Raw genomic sequence first — 7,874 nt, forward strand, 5'->3', positions numbered from 1 at the left:
GGAAGCCTTATCAAATCTGGGCTACCTTTATATTTATTTCATTTCTATATTCTCCATCTATGTAATATTATAGAAAAATTACTTTGTCTTTTTTTTTATCTTCTTGTGTGTCTGCGCGCTCACACCATGCAAGAAATAATCTTTATTCTAGAGGTAAAAACTTCCTCATGTACCTACCTCTAAACTGTACACGTTAACAGTTGGTGTTCGGCACAACAACTCCGTATCTCTCATTCATTCTCATTCCCCATTTGGAGATTCACATGCACTGTTTGTCACTGGGGAGGAACCACAGGAAGTTCTTATGGTGGTCACACTTTAGGGGAGAGAATTAGTGCTGAGGATTTTCCTCCTGGAGAGAGCTGTAGGGGGCAGATTAGGTCGCTGCATAATCTCTGGGATGTTTTGCCCGCTTTGCTTTATTCTGACAAAATAGAGAGCCACCTACAAAACATTTCCAGGAAGGAGGGACTCGGGCGATTTTCTGAAGGAAAGAATGCAGGTAATTTGGTGGTAGGTAGCTGGTGGTTGCCAGATACCTCAATCTGATAGTAGACATTAGTAATAATATAGAGTAAAAAGAGGGTCTTTGACAAGTGTGAGCTGTCATTTATCACAATCATCGATGCCCTATCTTCGTAACTGAGTTTAAATCTAAAAAGGTATTTTATAGGTAAAGGTAGGAAGATAGGGATTTTTTTTTTTAATTTGGGTGCGGGGAAAGGCTTGCATAAAAATATATTATTACAAAGCAGAAATAAAATCATATTTTAAAATATTTTTCTATAATTGAAATTGTATCATAAATCCATTGTAAAAGGAAGTTGTTTAATATATTTGTGGAATATTTGGAAACACATATCCATTACCAGAAGAAGTCTTAGGTAAACATAGGTATAATTATTGACTATATCACCTATCACGTTTTGTTTATTAATATTATGTAATAGTAAGAAAATATGCTATTGTTAAAATGCAGAATTTGTAAGTACATATATATATGTATATTAACTATCATATCGTTATATAATGGCAACTGCCAAACAATAAAAAAACCCAAGAAATACATATATGCTTACATCTGTGTTCAAGGTGATAAGATCACAGACAGGTTTGTTTTCTTTATTTTCTATGCTTTTTAGAAACTAAATACACTGTCAAATGACATTTTCAAACCAATATGCAGAAAACATTGATCTCTACTAGCTTGATCAAATGTAGCAGTTTTAGGACCTTTACATTTTAATTTTACTTAATCTGTTTCTGAATTAACAACACAGATTGATGAGGAGTTCATGTACAATTAGAATGTTACTAGGGCATCAATTTCTCTGCTTAAACAGAGGACATTGTTGTTGTGTGGCTTTAAGTCCAAACAAACCCACAGCAAATCCTCCAGCAGATTTTCAGTGGTAGTTAGTTGTTCAGGAGTTTACACATCCTTCTTCCTCAGAGCAGCTGGTACGTTAGAACCACGCGCCTTCAGGAATGCAGCACATCTTCTCATCACTAGTCCAACAGAGCTCCCTAGACAGAGGGTGAGGTACCTCTAATTTGGAATGGAATTTATCATTCTTGAAATTTTGACATTTGTGGTTTTGATTTTGTCTCCCTCCCCACCCTTAGTGTAGCAGAAACAAGCAATTTATAAGTGTATTCTTGAAAGTTAAAGGAGAAACTATGACAAGACCATTTTTTACTTTTATTTTATGTATTTATTTATTATTGCCATTTGTTTCTTACTTCCACTTATTTTTCCCCTTGATTATGAAATTAATTCATTATGTTGAAAAGAATTTCTCTATGTGGCCTTTTGAGTGTTTTCTTTAGAAAAACAGTTTGAGAGATTATTCCTTTAAACCCTGAGGAGTTGTCTTTGATCATATTTTCTTCCCAAAAGAGTCTGTTACTTTTGTTAAGTGTATTGGTATTTCCTGGAAAAAACTTGTCTTGATGTTAGAGAGGCTACTTTTTAGAAAGGGACATCATGCTTGGAAAGTTTAGGGTCAGTGGAAGAAAAGAAGACCCCCACCCCAAAATGAAATGCTTTTACAAAGTAAGTACAGCAGTGGGCTCAAGTGTGGCAGAGATGATGAGGATGACACAGAATAGGACAGGTTTTAGATGCATAGGATTGCTGTGAATCAAAGACACCTAATAACAATGACAACTAGTAGCTTAGTCTATAACCACAGGTTGTTAACACAAAAGTTCAAGTGGTTCTGGTGGTTTAAACCTACCAAATGCTCTGTGTGAAGAAATATGAGTGGAAAGTTACCTCTCATAAAGATTGACAGCCCAGCTACCTGATGGAGAGACACTGGAAGATGGAAAGACTCAGTGCTAATTACTTTGAATTTTTTGAGTTTATAGAACTAGGTGATAGACTATGCAAATGCAGTGAGTTACAGTGTACTAAAAAAGGAAGTATCTGATCTACTGAAAGGACATTGGTCTACTGGGAGACAATATGGCTTGACATTGCTGTGAGTTGGATGGATCAATAGTCAAACTCACAGAATTTTTACAGACAAAAGCTGGAATTAACATAATGAAGCAAAAGGAAGAAATAGTAGTGAGGAAGTATAGACCCTTATAAAAGAGCTGTGATACAAGTCAAGAAACTTAACACTGATGATGGAAACAGGTCCCGAAGAAGGTGAGTGTCAAAGGCAGCAATGGCAAATGACAAAGTCAAAAGCCTGTCCTCAGAATCCTGAGAGGAAATCTGCGTGGCGCAGAAGAGCTGAGAGAGCTGTGGCTCCCTGAAGGGAGACTTGACCTCCATGCTTCCTAATCTCATTCGTGAGTTGTAGACCCTTTAATGATATTGGAAATCCCTGATACAATCTTAATAAGCACTTAACTGTAAGTATGGTCAGTGTGACCATTGCAGTGAATTATTGAATACAGAAAAAATGTCAAAAATTCCCTGGATGGGATGGCAGATGATAAGTTTGGAAGGTAGAGATAGATATACTTGACTTTCACTTCATAGGAATCACTTTTGGACTGATAGTGACTCCCATCATTCTCCCTAATGAGGTTAGACAAGTACTGATGCTATTATTTCTACTATTTAGATTTTACTTAATCCTCTTGTAGGGCCTCTACTGGATAGATAGGTAGAGATTTAAAAAGTTAGAACCACAATTTTAATATCATTGGAAGAACCATCACTGTTTTTTGTTGGTCTGATTAAATTTTAGTTTAGGATCACGTACTGGAAAAAAGACAAAGAAAATTAGAAATTTACTGATTAGTCACTCAGACTTCTGACATTTACAACTGACATTTGCTTAGAACATCTCCTTCTCTGAATCCAGTGACCCGGGTGAGGGATGGAGCGTCCGGACTTGCACGTGGCTCTATCTGATTATAGATTGTCCTAGCCTAACAATGTCTTCAAGTTACAATAACTAGCACTTAGGATTGTTGTGGTTTCCTGTATATCACACATTACAAATCATTTCATGCCAAACACAACAGATAAAGATAGGATTTATAAATATACTTATAAGAAAGGACAATACTAATGAAAATTAAAGTAATGAAACATTTGCCTTAAATAAAATTATCTAAGTAAGCATGGAATCATGGGAACCTCATCATAAATTGAGGACTACTTGCAGTGAATTTAAACACATGTTGATCACTTTGCTAATATAATAAACACAATCATTTTCAAAGTTTAATCTTCATCATAGATAATTAGTATTAGAGGTAAAAAATTCACAAAAAAACCCAATTTATAAAGAATAAAATAATTTTTGGTTATTAGAGAGCTTGATTGCTTTTCTTGATATCTAAGTGACCAATCAGCATATTTCTTGAGGCTCAGTTTTCTTTTTTCTTTTGTTCTTCTACAGTATGAGTTTCTAAAAATGAAACCTATTCTTACAAGTTAAAAACTTCTCATACATATAATTAAAATGACCTCTGGATACTCAGGTCCTTTAAATTGAGAGTGAGGAGAAATAGAAAAAGGGAAAACAGTAAGGCAAGGTTTTTGTTTGTTTTGTTTTCTTCTCTCTCAAGTTAAAATTTTGTGATTTAGCCTCTTAGTGTAAAAAAATATAATTAATTTTACTGCTCAAGTTTGTGAAGTACTATTTCACACTATAATCCTGTAGAAAAGTAAGATAATTTCAAAATCTGTCATCTGAAATCTTAGAACCCAAAAAAGATAAAACACAAAGTGTGTTAGATAATAGTAATAGTTTTAAACAGAAATTTAAATATATAATCTTATTCTATGCATCTGTTTATACAGAGACATAGGGAGGTCTGGTGCTCTGACGGTAAGAAACTGTACTACAATCCTGAAGGCACACAAGTTTGAATCCACTTGTTCCTCTGTGAGAGAAGGATGGGCAATCTCCTCGTGTGCAATTAACTGTCTTTGAAAGCCCACTGGAGGGTCAGCTGTAGATCAGTTCAGACTGGATGGTAAACAACATGCACATTTGTACTCCTACCATCATCAAGAGGATCCTGACTCCTAGCAATCCTCTGAGTGTTTCCAAGGCTGTAAATCTTAACAGGAGGAGTCTGCCATATTTCTCCTAGGAGCTGTTGGTGGATTTGAAATGTCAGAGACACTTAGCCTTTTAGTTTACAGTGCACCATGCTATGCACTGCACTGTTACAGCTGCCTGCATATGTGTGTGTTTTCTTAATTATCTAGTGCTATTATAACAGTTACCACAAATATTTCTTACAATACAGGAAGCTAGAAGTCCAAATGAGGCTAGAAGCCCCACTCTAAGAAGAGCTTTGATGGTCTTGTAGATAAAAAATTTCAGTGCCAACTTAAAGGCAAATGCTTAAAATCCACCAGCTGCTTCACAAGAGAAAGGTGGGCATTCTTCTCCCACGGGATTTATAATCTCTGGAAACCTGATGGAGGGTCAATGAGTCGGTCCCAGCATTGACAATACAAACTAAAACAGTTCTAAGAAGCCTTTCTCTTTCTGTTGGTGTTGGAAGTAGGTCCTCATTTCCTTCTGCATCTCCATTCCAGCATTTCTTAGAGGTCTCCACATATCTCTACATATCTTCTCCTCTGTATTAAGGAGTTTCCCAGATAGGGATTAATAGTACTCCACTCCTGTCTTTCTTATTGGTACTGAGTTCTGCTGTCTCTGTTCACCCCCCACCTTTGTTTCTTTTAAGACAAAAAGCATAACAGGCTACAATCCAGGGAAACTACCCTTATACAGAATCAAAGTTGTGACTCTTCCAACTGCTTGGTTTATCAGATTGTGAGGAATCATTACAAAACTTCCCTGTTATATTATTGTTGCTGTTGCTTAATGCTGTTAGTCTAACCAAATCATAGCTTTCTCCTATTGCATTATTGTTGTTGCTGTGTACTGAAAAGGTTCAAACATAGCAACGATGATGTGGCAGAACTAGGCAGGGTACTCTTGTTGTTCACAGGGTTATTATGAATCAGAACCTGCTCAACAGCCCTTCAAAACAATAACAAGAAAAGATTGTTTTAACATTATTGTTCATTGGACAATTTTCTCTTATAATTGTTAACATCGCTGTTATTGATATTTCAAGATTTAAAATAAGTAAGGCAAATGTGAGGATTAAAAAAAATCCATTAAGGAACCAAGCATCTGATTTCATCTCTGATATAGTTGAGCTCATTGTTACAACCACCGTGTCAATCTGTCTCACTGAAGGTCTTTCTCTCTTTGGTTGACCCTCCAACTTTCTAGGCACAATCTCCTTTTCCAAAGACTAGCCTTTCCTAAAAACATGTCTAAAGTATGTGAGACAAAGTTTTGCATCCCAACCTCTAAGGAGAACCCTGGCTGAACTTTGGCCAAGACAGGCTTGTTTGTTCTTTTGGAAGTCCATGAGATAGTCACTACTCTTCCCCAGTGCCATAACTCAAAGACATTGATTCCTTTTCTGGTATCTTAAGTCATTGTCCAAGCCAGTAATTTAAAATACTACAGTTTGGATCAGGTGCACCTTAGTTTTTAAACTGGTATAATTGTCCCTTAGCACTTAGGAGAGTTCCTTGACAGCAGATTTTCTCAATGGCCTATGTCTCCTGATTACTTGACTGCTGGCACCAACTATTTATGTTGATTGTGAATCAAAGTAAGATGAAATCATTGATGCCTTCATTTTTCCCCCCATCGATAATGACATTGCCTGTTTGCTCAGGGTTGGGATTTTGTTTTGTTGATGTTGACATGTAATCCATATTAAATACTGCAGTCTTTTATCTTTTGCAGCAAGTGTTTCAACCCTCCTCACTTTCAACAAGTAAGGTGGTGCCATCTGAATAATGCAGGCTGTTGATAAGTTATCCCCCCATCCTGATGCCACATTCTTCTTCATAAAGCTTAGCATCTCAAATGGTTGTTCAGCATACAGATTAAATAGATATGGTTAAAAAATACAACCATGACATACACCTTTTCTGTTTTTATACTGTGCAATGTTGCCTTGCTCTGTTTGCAAACAACTTTTGGTCTAGCTACAAGTTTTGCATGAATGCAATTAAGTGCCCTGGAATTCCAATTCTTGTCAATATTTACACAATTTGCTATCATCCACAGTTTCAGACACATGAATTTCACTCCTAGTTAACAATTTTAACAAAAGTAAAGTAATAGATGTATGTGAACATGATCTTCCCTCTTTTATCCTGGAAAAGAGGAAATAAGAGTTTCTGGGAAATTCTTATTTTTAATCTACATAACATCATATCCACCAAATAATTTACTTTTACTCTATCAATTCTTCAGTTAAGCTACAATTTATCAATAAAACGAAAATAACATTTTTATAATGACAGAATTACTTAATCCTTTTATTATTGAAGACTACATTAAATTGTGCAAAACTTTGAGCTTTGAAGTGATTAACAAATCTTCTACAGTGACCTCCTGAACATGTTACTAGCCAAAATTTTTATTAAATGCACATGTAACATTTTTTACAACCTTTCAATGTAATAGGAAATAATTTTTTAAATCCATCTAATGTTCTGATACTTTTTAATTGAGTAGTTTATATCCTAAATACTTATTAAGCAATTTCCTAGGATTGAAAAACATAACCAGATAGAAAGTTAGATCTTTGTAAGTGTCAAAATTCATCTGCTTTAATTGTCAATTGGTAAAGTGAAATTTAAAAATAAGTACAGCACTCAAAAACACTTCTTTTCCAGCCTCTTTTCTGTCATAACACAGGAATTCTGGCTTCCATCTCTTTTAATACTCATGGCAATTAGAAGTTGTCAACATGTTAAACTCAAATTGAAACAAAAATCTTTATTATTTTTAACTAATATACTTTTTTAATTATATCAGAGCTTCAAGCACAGTATGTTTGAAAAATCTGTAAGCTATTCAATACTTAGTTTTTGGAGTAATATTGCTTCTCTAAAGAAGACAAATTGGCTTATTTTCATCATCTTTGATCTAGTGAACCATGGCACTGATTTTGTTCTCTTCTTTGCACTGGCTGCCACAAAACTTTCAAATAAATGTGTGACAATTTGGTTTGTAAGGCATGCAGTAAGAAAACAAGTAAGACACACATCTTCAGTAACAATGTCAATCTAGGTTTCTTGATATTTTTGTTTCTGGCTTACAGCCTTGTTTGCCTAGTCATTTAACTTTTGTGAATTTCATTTCATTATACTCTGGAAGTCATATTGTAAGTCATTTAACTGTTTGTTAAATAAAATGGTGGGTGTACATAGACTTAAATATGAACCAGACTTTTACTTTATTTCAGAGTGCCTTGGGTCTTACAAGTTTGCAAATAGCCATAGAAGTCACAGAAGTTGGTCACTATTTGCATAAAGCACCAGAGGAAAGAGAATCATAGAGGAAAAC

Source organism: Elephantulus edwardii, unplaced genomic scaffold, assembly GCF_000299155.1.
Source record: "Elephantulus edwardii isolate Elephantulus edwardi_28Jun2011 unplaced genomic scaffold, EleEdw1.0 scaffold00018, whole genome shotgun sequence".
Lineage (NCBI taxonomy): Eukaryota > Metazoa > Chordata > Mammalia > Macroscelidea > Macroscelididae > Elephantulus > Elephantulus edwardii.